The 21913-nt window shown below is 39.0% G+C and overlaps 1 long non-coding RNA gene across 1 annotated transcript; it reads left to right on the forward strand.

The window, feature by feature from the left end:
• The first annotated feature begins 2704 nt into the window (after positions 1–2704).
• LOC131816266 (uncharacterized) lies at positions 2705–18561 on the forward strand. Its single transcript, XR_009347993.1, has 3 exons — positions 2705–2855; positions 9384–9457; positions 17192–18561. It is a non-coding gene; the product is annotated as an uncharacterized LOC131816266 (long non-coding RNA).
• Positions 18562–21913: the final 3352 nt, after the last annotated feature.

Raw genomic sequence — 21913 nt, forward strand, 5'->3', positions numbered from 1 at the left:
ATAACTTTTATATCATCTGAAGATTTTACTGCGTGTATATATAATTTTAATACAATCATAACCTTATCTGTAGTATACATTCTCATGTCATTCTGGTCTTTATGTACTCTTTAAACACCCTTCTCGGTGTTGTAAATTTTTCTATTTGTCCTTAGATTATATCTGGCTTCTCCTACTTTTTAATAATTCCTTTTTCTTTTTAATCTTGCAAGAGAGCACTCAAGGCTGCCACATTGATCTCTTTGGTTTCCATGCCAGCCACCGTTATCGGGATTAGTTACTGCATGATAAGGGTTTCTTTCTTTGTCTGGGACTCTCTGGGACTCACTGTCTCTGTGTGTCTCCCCAGCGACTACCTATGACGAGATCCTAAATCGGGAATTATATCCATCCATCTACAAATCTTTTCAAATGGACTTTTCTGAAGTTCGCATGACTTATTCAATTTTGCATTGCTTCTTAAAGCTCTAGACCTTGGATGGTTTCACCAAAATGCCATTTAGCTGGCACCGTGGAGCTTCCAGCTGGCGACAGTCAGAAAATAGCAGTTTCTGCTTAGAACGGGGCCTGGCAGCTGGGGAATCCCAGAGTAGCAACCCACCTTTCTAAAAATGGTTCTGATATTCCGTTTAAAACATACAGTATATTTTTATTTAGAAAATATTTATTTAGCTGTCAGAAACACTTCAGCTAATCACTACTCTCAAAAAGGCTGGAATCTGGTTCCACCCTCAGACCTCATCAGAGCCCTGGTTTTTCATAAGCAGAGTATAATGAGCTATAGTTGAAGAACCCTTTAGAGTTTCCCCATGTGCAATTTTCTTGTCGCCTACTGTATACACAGCACCAAGATCTAAATCCTTTGCATCTTCTAAGATCCCATTCCTGCCTCGTCTGTACCCGCTTATCTTGCATGGTAAACAGAGACACGCCTTCAATAAGAGGAAGTAGGGAAGATCAAGGGGAGTCAGTGACTCAGTTTAATCTTCTTATGTACCCAGACTGTGAGATTTCAGCACTACAGAGTCAGACATCTCTTAATGGAGGAAATTAGAAAGCCCTGATAAGATAAGTAGGGGGAGGTGGTAACTGATTAGCTGTAAGGGCCTTAGGAACAGACTGACCATGAGAAAAATCAATGGACCCTTTTCTTTTTTTTTTTCTGTTTCTAAAGCAAGTGGCACCCAAGAGGGTTCAGAAGCAAAGCTAAATCAATAGTCTAGGAAGAGAAATCTAGGTTAAGGGGGATCCATAACTAACAAAGCGGGCTCAAACTCTGACCTAGCTAATCTTTCTTTCTGCTCCCCTCTGCTTTCTTCTATTCTCTCTCAGGTGTTGACTTCCTTTTAGAAATTATGTCTTCCAAAATGTCTGTGTTAAACGGTTCTACCTGGAATCACTACACACATACACACATATGGTAACATACGGAGATACGCATTCCTCTCTAATATTCTTACATGCCCACACACAACAGACACTCGTATGTGTTTTCTCATCACTTGGGCTTTTGGTTCTGCGTTTTGGTTCTGTGTCTGGGAATTCACTTTGCTTGGGGGTTTTCAAGGGTTCCTCATTCACGTGTGTGTTCCAAGCCCTGAATTGTCTGTCTTTCTTGCTCTGCACTCAGCCTTCCTTCACTGGTTGTCTCTGCTCTCCCCTGTGAGTCTCTCTCTGCTCTGCCACTGTGTGTGGCCACGCATGCGTACTTTCGTTGCCACAGCCAGGGCAGGATCCTGCAAATGTGACATAATGCTTACAACGCTTACCACCTACCGAAATTTCTCAACAACGTTGGGTGAATAATAATAAAGATGAAACTCCTAGCCATGTGCGGTGAGTAAATCCTGTGGGACTCAATGACCCCATCCATGACCTTCTTCAGTATAACCCTTCCAACTCATCACCTACCCCACCCAGGAAGATTCCTGCAAACCTTATACCCAGATCGGAGTATAAAAAGGAGCAATTTACTCATGTTTTGATGTGATAGCATGGATGCAGAACGTAAATTTGGCTTTCACAGAGATGCAGAGACCTAAAGATTTAGGTCTGTGAAGAACTTCATTTAGAGCTCCTCTAACCTAAACCCTTTCATTTAAGGCCGATTAGATTATCGTTTTGCATGTGGGCATGAATTTGCTGAATAATGTCGTCATTATTATTTTGTAATTCCCAGGGGGGGGGGGAAGCAAATTTGTCCATCTCAGCAGAGAAATTTATATTATTTACATTTGTCAGTTGCTGAAGATTTGTTAACATATCATAAGCCAGCCTAGGTAAAGCCTCTAAAGAAAGAGCTCTTTGACATTTGCAAAAGTTGTTTTCTGCGAGACTCCATTCTGCTCAGGCTGAGCTGATTTTCAGCTGGCTGATGCGAAGAGATGTTGTCTAGATCCCTTCTCGAGTTAGTACGAGTAAGACGAGCCTGTTACAATGCTCGGGAATTTTTTTTTTTTCCTCTTTTAGTAAATAAGTTGACTGAAGCTGTTGGTAATGAAATGAGTAATCCAAATCGTTTATCTAGTTTATTTTGCCTGTATTGGCGACTTTGAAGCATTATATAACTTTTCGGTAATCTGGAAAAGTGATACAAAGCGAAATGTTGGCCAGCCAATGTTAATATTTGTTCAAAACAGTGAGTCATATAAACTGGGATTTCCTCTTTAGGCTGCTTATTACTGGCATATTGTCTAGAGTCTCAGTATAGTTTGATGCCATAATCCCCACTTAGAGTGTGCAGGAATGCTTTGTTCGGGTTAGTGGGCGACATCTCTGTCGTGATACTCCTGTTGGAGAGCGAATTTACTTTGGTTGCACTTGGAGGACTAAATAATCTCATCAGCGGTGACCTGGTAAGGCTGCTGGTTTTTCTTTTCCTTCCTTCTCCGTGACAAGCGTCCACAGACTGGCTCGCCTGCAGTTTTTCTAAGAAACAGTTATTTGTCTGACCTTCCCATACACTGACCCTCTAAATCAGAATGAAGTTCAGAAAGGGGACCTTCAATTACAAAAGGCTTAGGTGCTAACAGATTTGAGCCTAGAATAATCTACCATGTAAGAAAACAAAAATTCATAATTTCCTTTCTTATAGGCAAAATATGTATTCTCTGTCTTTGGGTTTAATCTGTCCTGATTCCATGGGTTTCTTCAGGCTCTGAAGATTATAAGGTGGCATATTGTAATGCCACCTACTTGTAAGATTATAGCATTTATGAGGCAGGTCACAAGAGCACCTTGGTCACTTCTCTCCTCTCTGGACAACCCTGTAACAATGGCACCAGGCAGCAAGAGTGCAGTGGGCAGCAGCACGGGCTACGGAGTCAGGCTGACCTCAAGTCCAGGCTTTGCAACTTGCTAATGAATCCACTTGGGCACCTCTCCTCATCTGCAAATCAAGGATTTAAAAAAACAAAAAAAAAAGAACCTGTCTCATATGAGAATTAAACATGTCACAATAGCAAAGGCACCTAAGTAACGGACCTGACCCAGAGAAAATAAACCACACACATTTATGATTACTGTTGTGCTGTTGAAAGTCAGTGTGTTGCTGTGGAAAGCAGTATGGCTATATATATATATATTTTTTTCAATACATGTGAAATATTTAGACTGTGTCCTTTCAGGGGGTAGGAATGTGCACTTACCACATGTAGGAGGCTGGGCCACTTGAAAAAAAGTTGAGTCTAACAGAAAATAATGGTAATTATATATATATATAGTATATATGGTAATTATATATATATAATTACCATGTGATCTAGCAATTCTTACATAAATTCCCAACAGAATTGATAACAGAGACTCAAGCAGATATTTGTATTCCCATGTTCATAGCAGCATTAATCACAAGAGGCCCAAAGTGGAAATGACCCAAATGTCCATCAGTGGATGAACGAATAAACAAAATGTGTCCTTTACGTGCTCTGTAATATTTTTCAGCCTTACAGAGGGATGAAATTCTGCCATATACTATGGCATGAATGAACCTTGAAGACATTATGCTAAGTGAAATAAACCAGGCATAAAAGGACAAATATTATGTGGTTCCACTTATATGAGGTACCCAGAGTAGTCAAATTCACAGAAATAGAAAGTAGAATGGTCGGGGGCTGGAACTAGGAGGAAAGAGAATGAGGAGTTTATGTTCTCATGTGAGTTCATAAGAACATGAACTCTATTGTTCTCAGAGTTTCTGTTTGGGAAGATGAAAAGTTCCAGAGATGGGTGCTGGTGATGGTCCCACGACAGCGTGAATGTACTAAATGCCACAGGACTGTCCGCTGAGAATTCGTGAAGTGGTACATTGTATGCTAGATATATTTTATTACAATAAAAATACATTTTCCTCAATAGTCAAAGTGTTAGTCATTTGTAACTGAAAAAGCTTGTTCTAAGTTACGTGAGGTCCTTATCTATCTCATACTTTTCATCGGGGTTACAGTGATGGAATTACTGATTATTAATTCCTTTTGACTTCTTCCTTAGAGAACTGTAGAGATGCAATGTTGGTGGAGGGAGTAGGAAAGAATGGTGTATGAGGACCACTGATGAAGGGTCATGGGCTCTAATAGTGGGAAGAGTCATAATTAGACCATGTAATTTAGGAAGATGTTTTTGAAAAAGTGATATTTAAGCAGAAGCAAAAGAAATGAAGGTTTTTGTCTATAGATATCTAAAGGAAGAAGATTCCGGAGTCAAGGAACACCAAAGGGAAAGTCCTTGAGGAAAGAATAAGCTTGATATGTTTGAAGAGTGGGAAGAAAACCAGTGAGTTTGGGGCAGTCAGCAAGGGGAAAATGGTTGGGGTGGAGTGGGGAGTGTTCAACAGGGGCCACATTGGGCAGAAGGCTACATGGGTAATGAGACAGATCTTGCGTGGATCCTACTGTAACGGCAATGGGAGAAATTTAGATCTCATTCTAAATATGGTGGAGGGCATCCGAGGGAATTACAGAGGTGAGAGATAGGATCTGATTCATACATTCAGTAGATTCCATAACAGGATTTTTGAACAAGTGTGACTGGTAACAAAGTCAGATGCCTTCATATGTTGTTCCCACTGTCTCTTAAAATGTATTCAGTCGGAATCACTTTGCCCTTGGCCTGGATGAAAACTCTGGCAGACCCGCAACATTTCTGCTCACTCTTTCATAATACACAATTCTGTAATGACTTTAAATTGCAAACAGAGTTTCAGTTCAGGAGAGTATCCAGCCCTGTGTAATACTCCAAATCCTGAATTTGATTTAGTGCTCATTTCTCTCCTCTCCCAGTCAGCCTGGCACTCTCTGGGAAGCCTGCCTGCATCGGAAACAGGGTCTAACTGACTTCTCTCCTTGCCCACTACAGCCCCTCCACATGTCTCTTGTGGGTGGATGAGACTGGGCTGGGTAGCTTTGCATTCCCTGCACTTAAAACATGATTAAAACAGAAACTTCCTCTCATGAGATGCTGTGATGGACCCATGTTTTCTGTATTTCCTTTACTGGGGTATTTAAGTCTCTATTCCTGTGGACCACAGAACAGTCTTGCTAGGCTCCTGGACATCCAGAAGTATTTATCTAGACCCTTCCTGCAGAAAGTTCCTTGTCTTCCTGGCAGCTCTGCTGGACATCCCTTTACCCAGCATCTTTGTAAATCTTCTTTCTCTCGGATTCTTTCTTATTCAGAATGGTTGAGAGAGATTCTAGATAATTGGAAAAAGTTATTGGGGACTTCTACTGGGAGAATTTGCCTGACACTTGCCTTGGTACCTGATGCTGATGTTTCAGCAAAACCAGGGCAAGGAATGTTCATTTCTTACATAATGTCACGTGCCTCTAGCCCCTGTGTGAAGGGTGCTCTCTGCATGGGAACAAGAGAGAAAGGACTGAGAACAGGTGGGCAACAGTAGCAGTCCAGGTGAGACACCATGGCTGCGTAGAAGGAGGGTATTGGTAAGCAGAAGGATTTGAGGTGTCTTGAAGATGGAACTGCAATAACTTCTGATGGATTTGGCTCTTGGGAGTAGTGAGAAATGAAGGTAGACTTTGAACTTTAGGCCCAAGCCAGTGAGCAGAGAGAGATGCCATTCTCCGAGAAGCAAGAGACTGAAGAATGTTGCAACTAGGGGTGTGGATGGGGGTGTGTGAAAGGGAAGATTTATGACTGAATTATTCTGTTTGGTGTATTTTAAGTTTCAGAGTTGGATTTATGAGTCTGGAGTTCAGGGAGGGTTCAGGACTAGAGCTATATATTGTCGAACTCATCAGCAGATAGAAGATTTTAAATCCATGGGATTGAATGAGATGACTTAGGGAAAAAAGCATATGTAGTGACACACAGATACCAGATAGCTGAACCCTTTTGATTCTAAAGCTTAGAGTTTGGTAGGAGGTAGAGTAATGAAGGACACAGAATGAGAAGATATGTTCGGTGGAATGAATGGAGTTATGGGGAAGCGTGGTATGTAGAAGCTGTCCAGAGTGTCGTAAGAAGCTGTCCTGATGATTGGTTTCTGGATTTGGCAAGAAGGAATTGTTGGTGATCTTGACAAGAATAGTTTTGTTGGAGTAGTAGAAGCAAAAATATAATGGGAGTGGCCTAAAGAGATTAAGAAATGGAGAGAAAGGGAGGGAAGGAGGAAAGGAGGTTGTACTACTAGGGAAGGAAGAAGAAAGAGGGAGAGGGTAGGAGGAGGGTCAAGGAGAGAGAGATCACAGTATAGATTGCAAATTTTATAAGTTTTTTTTTTTTTGAGTACTTCTGATAAAAATATTAGATAAGAGAAGTAATAAAGAAAGAACTCCATGATCTGTTAGAGTCTTTGCTTCTTGGGTGATAGAAAATGGAGTGCCGTTGCGTTATGAATACTTTTGGCATTCTTAGTGAAAGCAAATAAAAATTACGGAGAAAGAAACTGGCTAAATGATTTCAAGTCTTTGCTGAATCGAGACTTGTTTTATTTGTACGTTTTTAAAAATAGGAGTCAATAGTGCTACACACCTATTAAAATATTGAAAATCTAAAACACAACACCAAATGCTGATGAGGATGTGAAGAAATGAGAGTTCTCGCTCATTGCTGGTGGGGATGCAAAATGATACATGTACTTGGGAAGACAGTTTGGTAGTTTCTTACAAAACTAACCATACTCTTATTATATGATCCAGACTGATTTCTGATATTTCAACTCCCCATGAGTTGAAAACATGTCCATACAAACATGTCCATACCACGCACATGGATGGTATAGCAGCTTTATTCCTAATTTCCTAAACTGGGAAGCAAGCAAGATGTCCTTCAGTAGATGAATGAATAAGTAAACTCTGAAACATCCAGACAATGAAATACTCTTCAGTGCTAAAAATAAATGAGCTATCGGGGCACCTGGGTGGCTTAGTGGGTTAAGCCTCTGCGTTTGGTTCAGGTCATGATCTCAGGGTCCTGGGATCGAGCCCTACATAGAACACTCTGCTCAGCAGGGAGCCTGCTTCCTCCTCTCTCTGCCTGCTGCTCTGCCTACTTGTGATCTCTCTCTCTGTGTCAAATGAATAAATAAAATCTTAAAAAAATAAATAAAATAAATAAAATAAAATAAATGAGCTATCAAGCCATGAAAAGACATGTTGGAAACATAAGTACGTATCCCTAAGTGAAAGAAGCCAGTCTGAGAAGACTATATACTCCACGGTTCTAACTGTATAACCTTCTGGAAAAGGTGAAACTATGGAGAGAGTAAAAAGACTGATGGTTGACAGATGTAATGGGGAAGGGAAGAAGAGGCAGGTCACAGAGGATTTTTAAGGTCGTGAGGGTATTTTATACAATACCATACGATGAAGGCATGTCATTTTACCTTTGTATAATTATACATTTGTAAAACCCATATTATATACAGGGACCAAGAGCGAACTTTAATGTAAACTATGCAGTTTGGGTGACAATGATGTGTCATTGTAGGTTCATGGATTGCAACAAATGTATCCGTGTGGTATGCGATGTTTATAGTGAAGGAGACTCTGTGTCAGGGGCAGAGCGGGTGTATGGAAACTGTACTCCCCTTTCAGTTTTGTTGCGGGCCTAGAAGTGCTTTAAAAAAATAGAGTCTATTAAAAATAATTAGTACTATTTAAATAGTAAGTGGTTTTAGCAGATATTCAGACTTCTGAAATTTATTCCATTCATTTTGGTATTGCCAAATTTTATAGGTGAAAGGACTGTGCACTGTTCCAACAATTTCATTAAAGTGATTCATTTCTTTTTACTTAAATTTAGTGATTTGAACATACATCAAAACCTAGTGCAGAAAACCCTTTCCTTTTTAACCAACTTTCTCAATCATGCAACACTGACACATAATCAGAATTGTCACAATTAATTACTTAAAGGTGGAGTATTTGCAGTCATTATACATGGCGATGTAGAATCTTGTGAAATATGGAAAGTATCATTAAATGAAAGCATACAGAAAATAAAGGAATGATTGTTACTGTAAAGATGTACAAAAATGGACAATAGTTCACAAAAAATAAGTAAAAATCAATATTAGAGTGGTGAATTTTTTTCCTTTTGTGTTCCAAAACAATTAACCCTTAAAAAATTAAGATTTTTTAAAAACAGATTTCTTTTAAAGATTTTATTTATTTATTTGGCAGAGAAAGAGAGAGATCACAAGTAGGCAGAGCAGCAGGCAGAGAGAGAGGAGGAAGCAGGCTCCCTGCTGAGCAGAGAGCTCGATGCAGGGCTTGATCCCAGGACCCTGACTGAGATCATGACCCGAGCCTAAGGCAGAGGCTTAGCCCACTGAGCCATGCAGGCTCCCCTAACAGATTTTTTTTCCCAATGGAATGTCTTGTTTTGTTTCATTTAGTTGATTTTGTTTTCATTGGAAAGTTCTTTTAGCCACTTTCTGATTAATAACGAGTCCATTGCTATGAAAAATTGGAAATACCTGTGTTTCCTTGGTGCACGAGAACACCTATCTCTCACTTGTCATCTTTGTTGTTCCTCATACTATCTACTCTAAGGCAACTGTTTATTTCTACAAAACCTATTTATTTCCACAAAACAGGAAAGCCATGATGTAAATTTTGGGCTCAGTGATTCCAGTTCCGGTCTAAGCGTTGCATCTGAGGACGTAGACTAGCCTGTTGCCTGGTGTGTTTCTCTCTGCAAACGAGTTTATATTCAGAGTGCTTTGGGAAAATCCACTTCTGATGGGAGCAAAGAAAAGGATTATGCAGATGAACTTTTAGGTCCTTACCGTGTCTTTCAAACCCCTGTAGTACTTGTCCCGGCCATTTCTCTCAGAATTAGGTGTCTTAGTCCCTTCATTTCCCTCTGCTACAGCCTTGATATGCTTTGCTTTCTTCATACACATCTCATTTCTCATCCTCAAGGCCTGGATTCTGCTCCAGCCGCCTGGAAGACACCCCTCCAGCCGTCATGTTGACTCACACTCTGTCGTCTTCAGGTAAGAACCAAGCTCTTAAATATGCCTTCCCAGAAGCCATTGCAGCCCATTAATTGTCTGTCATTTTTTAATTTCTTTTTTTTCATTTTTTTATTAATCATTTTTTTAAAGTTTATTTTCAGCATAACAGTATTCATTGTTTCTGTACCACACCCAGTGCTCCATGCAATCTGTGCCCTCTCTTCTGTTTTAAGATTGAAGCTCTCTGCAGGCTGGCATTCTACTCTTCCACGCAGTGCCAAGCCTTTGCAAGCGCTGTACGTTTTGTGCAGGTGGCCTGGTCCAGTAGTAGGTGCACACAAATGTCCTGTGAATCACTAGCCCTTAGCACTCCGCGGTGCTTCCTGGAGAGGTTACAGCAGGGGACTTGATCTCTTTCCCCTTGTTTCCGGTCAACTGACGCACAGGGCTTTTGCAGCCCAACGCCATCACACATGCACTGAAAATTAAAGTAGTTTTCTTAACATTTGCTGTTCGAAATCAAGATGTAAGCTGACACTTCACCAAAGCTGCTCTTTTTGAAAAGTTGTTTTCCAGCTCGAATTTTCTTCGTGAATTGTCCATGGCTGAATCTAATAAAAATAATTTATCTATTCTGGAGTTCAGCTTATAAAAGTTTCTGGAATCCGACAGATTTTAGCTATTTCTTGAATAGTACAGATGTCTTGCTTAAAAAAAAAAAAAATTACAACACCATATGTTCTCTGTTCCCATGAGTAGGTTTCAGGGAAGTTTTAATAGTTAAAGTAGGTTTTTTCTTTCTTTTGAAACCTAGCATGTGGATTTAGTGCTTATTAAAGTGAGAGACCGAGTGTAGTGGTTTGATTTAGGATTAGAAACGGGAGCTGGACTAAAAGCTTAGTTCCAACGCTGTGCCAAGAACCCTCCCCCAGACGCATCTCGCACTCACTGGAGATTATGGGGAGAGTCCCTGTGCGCACTCTTGCCCAGCTTGTACCATTTGGTCCCTTCGGCACAGCTCACGTCATCAGGTCTCTTCCAGAAGGCCGTGTTCCAGTGCTGTGCCATAAAGGGCCTATTTAAAAGATGGAGATGTTTATTATTTGAATCCTTCATTCTCTCTTTCCATGACACAAGCCCTCTGCAACTCCCAACTGCAAGCCATTCATTTTGAAAAATTCACACTGTGTGGCGGAGTACACCCACCTATTAAACACATAAACCAAGTAGCCGCAGTCTTGCTGTTGTGCAAACAATCCTACGTGTGAAGTCTGACAGTGGCGGGCCGCTCCATGCAATTAAGACAACATGCCCCCCCCCCACTCTCGCCCCCCAAAAAGGACCCAAATCAGTCTCTGTTAAGGAAAATATTGCATTCGTTGTTTTTGATGAGATCAGTAATTATTAACCAGAGATTAAAAACAGTTTTGCACAATTTAAAAAATATATTCAGAGGGAATGCAAGAAACAGTACTGGTATCTGATCTCCTGGTACTGTTGGGCAAAATTACCTAAGGATACAGTCCCTAAAGGAGACATAGGTGAAGCCAGAGTTCTGCAGCCAGAACCAGGTCTGTGGGATGCTCATAGTCCCTTGCTCTGCATGCATATGAAGGAGGGATAAAGGTTCCAGAAAGAACTCAGCACCAGAATCACATGGTGCATCATTCCAAACCAGGGGATGGCAAAATCTGTGCTCAGGGGCCAAATCTGGCCCACCACCTTTATTGATAAAGTTTTATTAGGACAGTACCACACCCATCTATGTCTGAATTGTCTATGGCTGCTTTTGCACAACAGGGGCAGAGGTGAGTAGTTGTGACAAGAACTATATGACCCTCAAAATTGAAAACATTTTTTACCTGGACCTTCCCAGAAAAAGTTTATGGACCCCTATTCTAAACCAAGAATGGCCAGTCTTTCAAACATTTTATTTATTTATTTGACAGACAGAGATCACAAGTAGGCAGAGAGGCAGGCAGAGAGAGGAGGGGAAGCAGGCTCCCCACTGAGCAGAGAGCCCCATGTGGGGCTCAATCCCAGGACCCTGGGATCATGACCTGAGCCGAAGGCAGGGGCTTTAACCCACTGAGCTATCCAGGTGTCCCTAGAATGGTCAGTCTTTCAAAATATGATGTTGGGTCATTGAATCCTAGTTTCCTTGTTACGGGGGTGGAACAAAAAAAAGTGGTAGCTCATATGAGATAAAGGGGGATGAGGAAGCCTTTCAAAATGTTTTAAAGTAAGAAGCATAGGTATGGAGATAGTAGTAATCATCCCAGATGACTAAAAAATTGTCCCACGATAATCCCTGGTGTATATATAGGGATCAACAAAGAGGCTGGGTTACGTGGTACATAGGGTATGAATTGTGAGAAAACAGAGACAAGGTTAAATAGGTCAGTGGGTCAGGACGGCTTCTGCCATCTTATCCTGTTGACCCCTCTTTTAGTCTTGGACTATGTTTGTTCACCAACCAATCAGGATTCATTTCCATTACCTGGTAACAAGTCGGGGCCGACAGTCTTCAGTTATTCTAGTTGCCTGCCAGAAGTATCGTAGGCATGTTGACTTTTAGAACTTCTCCACTTAGGGACAGCATAGGATTTTACATAATAGTCTGGGAGTCCTTTCTGGCTATGCATGTATTATGTATGTTTGCCTGCATATATATAGGTATCTTTCTATCTATGGTAGTTTTAAATAGTCTATTTTTACTGCATTAATAAAATTTAGATATCCAATGCCTTTTAAGTTTTAATTTCCTTATATAATTTGTGTTTCTTCACAAAATCCATATGGTTTCATAGGAAAATCTTCTAGATAACTAGGGATTCTCACTTTTGCTTATAATCCAAAAGGATATTTAACAGTGTTTTAAAATTTTTTAAAGGGTGGATCAGAGTCTTCTTGTTCAGTATGAACAAAGAATGATAAGACGTAGTGAAAATGAGGCTGCCACTTATTGATTATAGGCAAATTATTTAGTCTTCGTTAGTCTCAGTTTCCCCCACATATGAAATGGGTATGATTATAGCACCTAATTCAGCACTGGTATAACAAATAAGTGAATGATGCAAGTAACACACTTGAAACAGACTAAGTTAGCTATTTTTGTTATAATTATTAGGTTGTTTCACAACTTTTTAAAGTTCAGCATATGACAAGAAAAGAACATGAGGATATTTGCCACGTAATTGTGCGTCAGCCTGAATGGAACATTTCCCACCAAAAGTGAAAATAGCCCAGGCTGGGATTTCTCTGGGTTGGGAAGGAAAAAAACAATCATTTGTCTGAGACACTGTTTTATGAGGATTTAACTGGGCACAAATTGAATTTGTGGCTTGGTCAAGGAGAGAAATATGTGCAAAACATCTCAGATACGGCGGTGACATATCCACATTGCCGTTGGTAGCAATGTAAAATTGATAACATTATGCTGCCACGTATTTCTGAAATGTTCAGAGCATGTTAACTTTTCACAGTGCCATGTGGGGAGCTCTTTTTTGGGGTGGAAGGACTCTTTCTCTACAAAATTACAGGACATACATCAGCAAAACTCTGATTCTTTTTTTTTTTTTTCCCCCTACTTTGGGTTTGAAGCCTGAATGATTCTTTCAAATGCTTCATTCTAATGTTATATCAAATTATTTTTTTTTAAAGATTTTATTTATTTGCCAGAGAGAGAGAGCACAAGCAAGGAGAGCAGGAGGCAAAAATAGGCAGAGGGAGAAGCAGGCTCCCCGCTGAGCAAGGAGCCTGATGAGGGACTCCATCCTAGGACCCTGGGGTCATGACCTGAGCTGAAGACAGCCACTTAACCTCTGAGCCACTTAGGCACCCTCAAGTTTGGTTTTAAGTAAAGAGCAACATTCTGGTAAATTTCAAGAATGAAAATGAGCATATTCTTTCTTTGGTTTATTTCATAAATGTTGATATTAAAGAACATATACATATTATATATATATATGTGTGTGTGTGTGTGTGTGTGTGTGTGTGTATACTTTTTAAAAACTAAGAGTTATTGCTTCATTATTAGTGAAATGCATACCACTTGGGCCTAGATTGAACAAAGCTTTATAATCATCATAATCAAGTTCAGATGAAGGTTGCTCATGAGAATAACATCTAAGATGGGTCTTAATTTACTGGAACTGGTTTCCCCAGGCCTTTTGTTCTCATGATATTTAGTGTACGGTTCATTCACAGTGATTGGACAACATAGTATTTTGAAATAATCCATCACACTCACACACCAGGATATAATTGAAATGCATAGGGCACTTCCTAGAAAAAAAAAAACAATAGATGTTTTGTACAGACCACATCTGAATAGATGTCAATTTTGATATTCATCCAACTAGATCCAACAACATGGCTAACTTCTACTAAACACTTGAAATTTTTTTTTTGCTTTAAAAAAAAAAAAAGCATAAAGAAGCATAAAATAAATCTTTAACATATAAATAGATAAGTGATGTTGGCTGTGATCATTCTGCCTCATCTTAAAGGAGAAAGAATCCTGTAGACTTGGAGAGAATTCTCTAAGTGGGACCAGGAACTCGTGTCAACAATCACTGCAAAGAGAGACTGTGATACTCCCCTTCACGGGTCACTTGGAATTTCCCAGTTAGCTTCCAAAGTCAGTGTATTTCTGTTATATGCTATTTGTGTTTTGATGTTAAAATCCTTTATCATCATTAAATGGAGGTAGATTAGATTTATGTACGATTTCTCCAAATCAGCTTACAGGTTTGGGTGTATAGGTAATGCCAAGCAATGAAAAAACACTGGTTTGCCTGTTGGTACTACAGATGTGATCTATATACATGTAGCAACAGCAGAACTTCGCTATCAAACATTTTTCTTTTCCTCTGTTGGTAGTTCTTCCTTTGGAAGATTTGAAGACTCCTGGATTTTTTTTTTTTAATTAAAAATTATCTATTTGAAAAGTAGTTGGAACTTTCTTAAAAAGTTAAATATAGATTTATAAATGTATCCTATGATCAAGCAAGTCCATTGTTAGGTATATCCCAAAGTGAAATGAAAACATGTGTCAACACAAGAACCTATACAAAAGTTGATAGCAGCATTATTCAGAACAGCCTCAGAGGGGTGCCTGGGTGGCTCAGTGGGTTAAGCCTCTGCCTTCGGCTCAAGTCATGAGCTCAGGGTCCTGGGATTGAGCCCTGCATGGGGCACTCTGCTCAGCAAGGAGCCTGCTTCCCCCCCACCCCCATTTGTCTCTCTGCCTACTTGTAATATCTCTGTCAAATAAATAAATAAAATCTTAACAACAAAAAAAAAGAATTAGCTTCACACTAGGAACAGTCCAGATGTCCATCAACTACAGACTTATCTGCATGATGGAATACAGTTTAGTAATAAAAAGACACAAGCTCCTGATACATGCCAAAAACATGGATGAACCTCAGAGTCATTATGCTCTGTTCCTCTAAGGTCAGGAACAAACTAATGATGCAGGGGGCCTACTCTTGTCCTTTTCATTAACATAGCACTGAAAGCCTTAGCTGGAACAATTAAGCAAGAAAAAAAAAAAGGCAACCAAATCACAAGAGAAGTAAAATGGTCTCTGCTAGCAAATGGCATATTATATACAGAGAACTCTAAAGATCACATACAAAGAAACAAAAACAAAAACAAAACAAAACACCAACAACTTAGAACTGATGAATTTGATAAAGTTGCAAGATATAAAATCAATATACAATAATAGTTGTGTTTCTATACACTAAAGTAAACTCTAAAAAAAATTTAAGGAAACAATCCCACTTACAATAGTATCAAAAAGAATGATTAGGAATAGATTTAATCTAGGAGATGAGAGATCTACACACTGAAAATGATAACAGAGTGTTAAAAAGAAGTTGAAGAAGACACAAATGCATCAAATGATATCTCATGTTAATGGATTGGAAGAATTAATATGTTAAAATGTCCTTTCTGTTCAAAATGACCTACAGATTCAAAGCAAACCCTATCAAAATTCCAATGGCACTATTCACAGAAGTAGGAAAAAAAATCCTAAAATTTGTATGGAACCATGAAAGACCCCAAAGAACTAAAGCAGTCTCGAGTAAGAAAAGCAAAGCTGGGGTCATCACAATTTATGATTTCAGACTAAATTATAAAGCCATAGTAAAACAGAATAGACACACAGGTCACTGATACAGAATAGTGAGCCCAGAAATAAATCTGCACATATGTGGTCAACTAATTTTTGATGGACATGCCAAGAATACATAATGGGGATGGATGGTCTCTTCAATAAGTGGTGTTGGTAAAATGGGATATCCACATGTGAAAGAATGAAATTGGACCCCTGTATGATACCACACACAAAAATCAGCTCAGAATAGATTGAAGACTTAAATTTAAGACCTGAAACTATGAAATTCCTCTAAGAAAACATGAAGGGTAAGCTCCTTTGGTCTTAGCAATGAGTTTTGGATTTTTCAGCAAAAACAAAGACAACAAATATGAAAATAACCAAATAGGACTATACCAAGCTAAAAACTTTCTGTACAGCAAATGCAACATCAACAAAATGACAAAAGAAACAACCACCTATACAATAAGAAAAATATTTGCAAACAATATATTCAATAAGGAGATAATGTACAAAATATATAAGGTACACTTAGAACTCAGTAACAAGGGGCGCCTGGGTGGCTCAGTGGGTTAAGCCGCTGCCTTCGGCTCAGGTCATGATCTCAGAGTCCTGGGATCGAGTCCCGCATCTGGCTCTCTGCTCAGCGGAGAGCCTGCTTCCCTCTCTCTCTCTGCCTGCCTCTCCATCTACTTGTGATTTCTCTCTGTCAAATAAATAAATAAAATCTTTAAAAAAAAAAAAAAAAAAAAAAGAACTCAGTAACAAAACCCACAATAACCTGATTTAAAAATGGAAAAGAACTTGAATAGAAATTTTTCCAAAAAATAAAAACAAATTGCCAACAGGTATATTAAAAGAGGCTTATATACTAATTATCAAGGAAATGCAAATCAAAACCGTAATGAGATAATCACCTCATACTTGTTAGGAAGTCTGTTATCAAAAAGACAAATGCTGGTGAGGATGTAGAGAAAAGGAAGTAGGATTTCTGCCCTCCAACAGCACCTTATGTGGAAAAATAAGAAACCATTAAGAAGTACCACACAGATTTTGGTAACTCTAAAAGAAATAAAGACAAGCGAGTCCCTCAAGTCTAGAGGATGAAAGCCATTACAAATGGTAAGAATAATTCATGAAGAAGCAAGATTTGTTAAAAAAAAAAAAAAAGATACTCTGTTTGTGGCGCAGAAATATAAGCAAAGGGCCATTCCACGGAGAGGGAGAACCAAGTCAAAGCCAAGTGAAAGCCAAATCAGAGGTGGGAGTAAAGTATGTGTTGGCACAAGTGAAACCCAATTCACAATGAAGGAGGGGAAAGTTAACAAAGCTCCTTCAAGTTTCATGGGAAACAGGAAGTCAAGTAAGATTCAAGAGTCATAAGATAAATGAGATTTATTAGGTAGAGTATGTGGCAGTAACCACAGTCAATTTGTGGATGGGAGACTGGAAAAAGATCAAGCAGGAATGTATTGCAAAAAAAAAAAAAAAAAAAAAAAAAAAAAAGTAACTTTTTGACTCAGTGGAAATAAAAAGAAAGAGCAGTCATGAACATTTTTTCAAATAAAGAAAAGACATACTAAATAGTCATTATTTAACATCAATTTAGGATTGATAATTTTTTCCCTCATTTTGTGAGATAGGGACCTGAGCGACGAGAAAACGAAATCTTAGAAAGCTGGGTTTGCCGGACACGACACATAGTTGAGAAGAATCCACCTCATGACCCCAAGTCTTGGGAACTATTTTTTGCACCTGGAGCCATAAAACCAAAGATCTCTAGGATTCAGCCTGGTGATATAAATGGATGAGGTAAATAAGGTAAAAGAGAAAAAATGATGATGTAAATATTATGAAAAATGGCAGCTGACTTTGACCTTATTATCTGGGGCTAATAGGAAGTACTGAAGACTGGGGAACTACCTCATCTTAAAGGAAAGTGACCAGCATGAAGGTGAAAATCTGAATTTTCAGTTACCAAAACCAAAACATAGGAGCCAATCTTGATTCTTCCTTATTTCTCTTACCCTACAGCCTAATCTGGACTCGTTAGCCAGAATTTGATCGCCTCTCCACAACGCCTGCTTTGCCTCTAAGCCGCTGTCATCTCTCTCACTTCAAATATGCCCTCCCAGGTGTTCTCGCAAAGCTCACTCTTGATTATCTACACTTCTCAGACTTTCTTTTGCAGTTTTTCAAAAGACAATGCCAGGCATAGATTGGGAGAGAACATTTTCATTATATGAATTTGAAAAAGAACTTATAACCAGAATTTTTTAAAAAATTCCTGTAATAACTCAATAATAATAAGAGATAAACAATTTCATTAAAAATACGGCCAGAAGATTTGAGTAGCTACTTCATACAGAAGATACCTGAGAGCCAAAAGCATACCAGAAGGCTCATTAGGGAAATGCAAATTAAAACCACACTGAGATACAGCCACACAACCATTAGAATGACAGTTCATAGCTTGGGAAAAACATTTGCAAATCATGTGTATCATCTGCTTCTGTGTAATAAATAAAGTCCAGCATCTTAAAATGATCTCATAATTTCTGTGTGTCAGGAGTTTGGGCATGGCTTAACTGGGTCTTCTGTTTTAGTATCTCTCACAGTGCAATAATCAAGATTTCAGCCAGAGTTGGAATATCATCCAAAGGCTGGATGTGCAATGGACCTTCTTCCAAACTCACATGGTGATTGCAGAATTGAATTCTTCCAGGGAGTTTGGGTTAAATGCCCTGACCTTTCTTAATTCCTTGAGTGTGGACCTCTCCAACATGACAGCTTGCTTCATCAAATTATGTAAGCCAACAAGGCAATATAGAGTCTACCAGCAAGATGTAAAATACAGTTTTGTGTAACCTAAGACTCAGTAGTGACATATCATTTGTTTTCCTCCTACTAATTAGAAACAAGACACAAGTCGCACCTACCGGCAGCACCTAATACGAAGATGTGAATACAAAGAAATTGGGATCATTGGTAACTGTCCTAGGAGGTGCCTATCATACATGTGTCTGATATGTATATATATATGTGTGTGATATATATATATATGATATGTGTGTATATACATATATATGTGTGTGTCTGATATATATATATATATATATCTATATATATATGACTCGATTAAAATATGGGGAAAAAACTTAACTAGACACTTCTCAAGAGAAGGTATCTGATAGCGAACATGCATATGAAAAAGTGCTCTACCTCATTAGTCATCTGAAAATTCAAATTAAAACCACAAAGAGATTCTACTACACACCCACCAGAATGGCTAACTTCAAGCAGCTGACAATACCAACTATTGTCAAGGAAGTAGAGTGACCGGAATTCTCATTGTTGCTCGTGGGAGTGTAATATGGTTCAACCACATTGGAAAACACGTTGGTAATACCTAATAAAATTAAACACACACTTACCCATGACACAATAGTTTCACGCCTAGACATTTCTCTCAGAATGTGTCCACATGTGTCCACACACACACACACACAAGTACTTAATTCATAATAGCCCCAAACTAGAAAATAACCAAAAGCCCATCAATGGAAGCATACAACAAAAAGGTAGTGTATTTATAGGAATCACTATAAATCACAGCAGTTTTTTTTTTTTAAAAATGCATTACTGACACATCAACATGAATGAAAATCCAAAACATTGTTTGATCAAGAGAAGCCATAAATAAAAATTCATCTTGCACTGTCCAATTTTTATGAAATTCAAAAAACCCATTCATTAATGAGTACGTAATGATTGAAGTCAGCAAATTGTCCTTTCTGGGAGGGGGTTGAGGGAGCTGTTGTTGATTCAGAAGGAGCGTGTGGAGATGTTCCAGGTGTGACAGGCACGTTTCATACCTTCATCTGGGTGGTAGGTGTGCATGGTGAGTGGTCATTTAAAATGTGTCCATCTTCCTGTGTGCTTATTCTAGCGTGATAAATTAGAGTGAGAGAAACGCAAAAACGCTTGGATGTGCATTCCAGTCACTTGGGCATCTTGTGAAAATTCTTAGTTCTGTGTTAGTAGGCCTGGCCTAGGCTCCAGATTCTGCATTCACAGCCAAGATCAGGTGCTGCTGCTGTGGGGGCAGGTGTGCGGGTTTCCCCTGCGTCTCCCTCTTCTTTCCTGTGTCCAGTCTCTTAGAATCTAGAGACTCACTAGTACCGTTTTCCTATGGAATACATGTCTTCTCTTCTGCTGGGTGGTTGCCTCTGTTGGGTTTAAATCCAAATTCATCAGGCCAAGAACCCAGTGTTTTTGAGCAGCTGAGAGAAAAACGCCCCCTTTGCAGAGGATGTTGAGGGCATCAGAGTTAAATTTAGGCTTAGCGAAAGCCCTGGGGTTGATCTTTGACTCGCTCCAGGGCCGAAGGCACATGATATAAGTAAAACAGACTGAACAAGGCTGGGTCTAGTGAGTGAGGAAATCATAATCCATGGCTCCTATAGCTCCGTGTCATGAACCTGGACCTGACCTTTTCCAGACAGTCACCCCTATATATTTTTTAAAACCTGGGAATCTATTTCAGGGCCACAGAAGATCAGTTTGGGTGCCCATAGCATTTACAACTTGTACTATGGGCTATGAAGAGTAAATCAGAAACCCGATCAATGATCGATGTTATTAGTTTGGCCATGTTAAAGATCGAAAACGGGACTAGTTTATGCTTGAAGAGTCTTACTCAGATCCTTCTTTGAACAGGAGAACTTTGATCTTTGATGGTTTATTTTCTTCGGCTTCTTATATGAATAAGCCCCTTTTCGCAGTATCTGATGAATCTCCTAGGTGATGTTATTATTCCTTAGTATAAACTAACAATACGTGTTCACTTAACAAAATAATCCGTCATGCTTGAATTTGAACAAAATATGTTTACTGGGAAAATTATGACGTAACAAAATTTGAACAAAAGATGTCACTAGACAATTTAACGTTACTCATTAAAACAGTTTTCTGTGATGTATCAAGATGCAGATCAGACTTGCCAGGTATAAAATTTGGGCAAGGTTCCTGTCCGTAAAATGGAGAATAGTATCTATCTCACAATATTTTTAAGTGAGGCAATATCTGTAAAGCAAGAATTGTAGTGCATGACACGATATAGATGTTTGGTAAGTTTTAATTCCCTTCTCCCTAGCCACTCCTTGATCCAGAACACTAATCTCTAAACTCCTCTATTCCCTGCTATATGCTCCGTATGAAAAGTACCACACAAAGCACTTAATCAACTTATAATTCTGTGAGAAACTAGGCATCGCTAAATATTATATAATATTTGCAAACTGTTTTTTTCCTACTGGTAATTCCCAGTAATTGCTTTAAGCAAAAAGCAGTCAGTGCAACTAAAGGAACACTTCAAGTGTCTTTTATTTTCATTACTTTTAAAAATAATTATTGCAAATAAGTTAAATTTTCTTTTAGAAGGCCACACAAAGCACAGTTAATAGTGAGGATTTCTTTACTCTTGGGGGAATTTGTTTAAAGAGAAATGATTCAGTTGCCCTTTTCTGATCATATTTGCTTCTGTCCACTGCCTTCCGCCATGCTGCATGGCCCTGGGAACGGCAGCACCAGCCTGGAGGGAGGTTGGAATTGACCTGACCCCCCGCCCCCCCGCCGAAACCACCCTCCGTGTATGTGGGGACTAAAAGTAAAAACTAAAACTCCAGGATTAAATTGCAAGTAGACACTCAGCCATTCTAAGAGATTTCCACAGCATGAGGAGAGAAAAGTCAGTAGCCAGAGCAACCAGTGGTGGATAGCTAGAGACCAAGGGAGCCGTGGGGATTAGTGTCTTCGTGCGGAGAGGCGGTCACATGAACAGAGGGCTACATTTAGGGACATGGATGTCTGATAGTGGAATTTCTCCTTGGCCAAATGTATTGCTACTTTGTTCAATATATTATTTTTTTTCTTGACTACAAATATATTAAAGGCTTTGTTGCAAAATTTAAGACAATGCCATCGCTGCCAAAATTTTTACATACTTTTTGTTCTTATATTTTGTATCAGTCAGGGTCCTGTCAGGAAATGGAAGACACACTCAAATTAGAAAAAAAAAAAATCAGGGTTACTTATGAAGGAACTAATTACAGTTGACTCCACACAGTTGAAAATCTGCGCTAAACTTTCGACTCCCCAAAATCTTAACTGCTAATAGCCAAGCGTTGACTGGAAGCCTTACTGATAACATAAACAGTCAGTTAACACATATTTTGTATGTTATATGTCTTATACACTGTCTTATTATGATAAAGTAAGCTAGAAGAAAGAAAATCTTATTAAGAAAACCATAAGAAAGAGGAACTGCATTTACAATCTGTACTGTATTTACTGGAAAAAATACG

The sequence above is a fragment of the Mustela lutreola genome, chromosome 15 (assembly GCF_030435805.1).
Source record: "Mustela lutreola isolate mMusLut2 chromosome 15, mMusLut2.pri, whole genome shotgun sequence".
In the NCBI taxonomy this organism is placed as follows: domain Eukaryota; kingdom Metazoa; phylum Chordata; class Mammalia; order Carnivora; family Mustelidae; genus Mustela; species Mustela lutreola.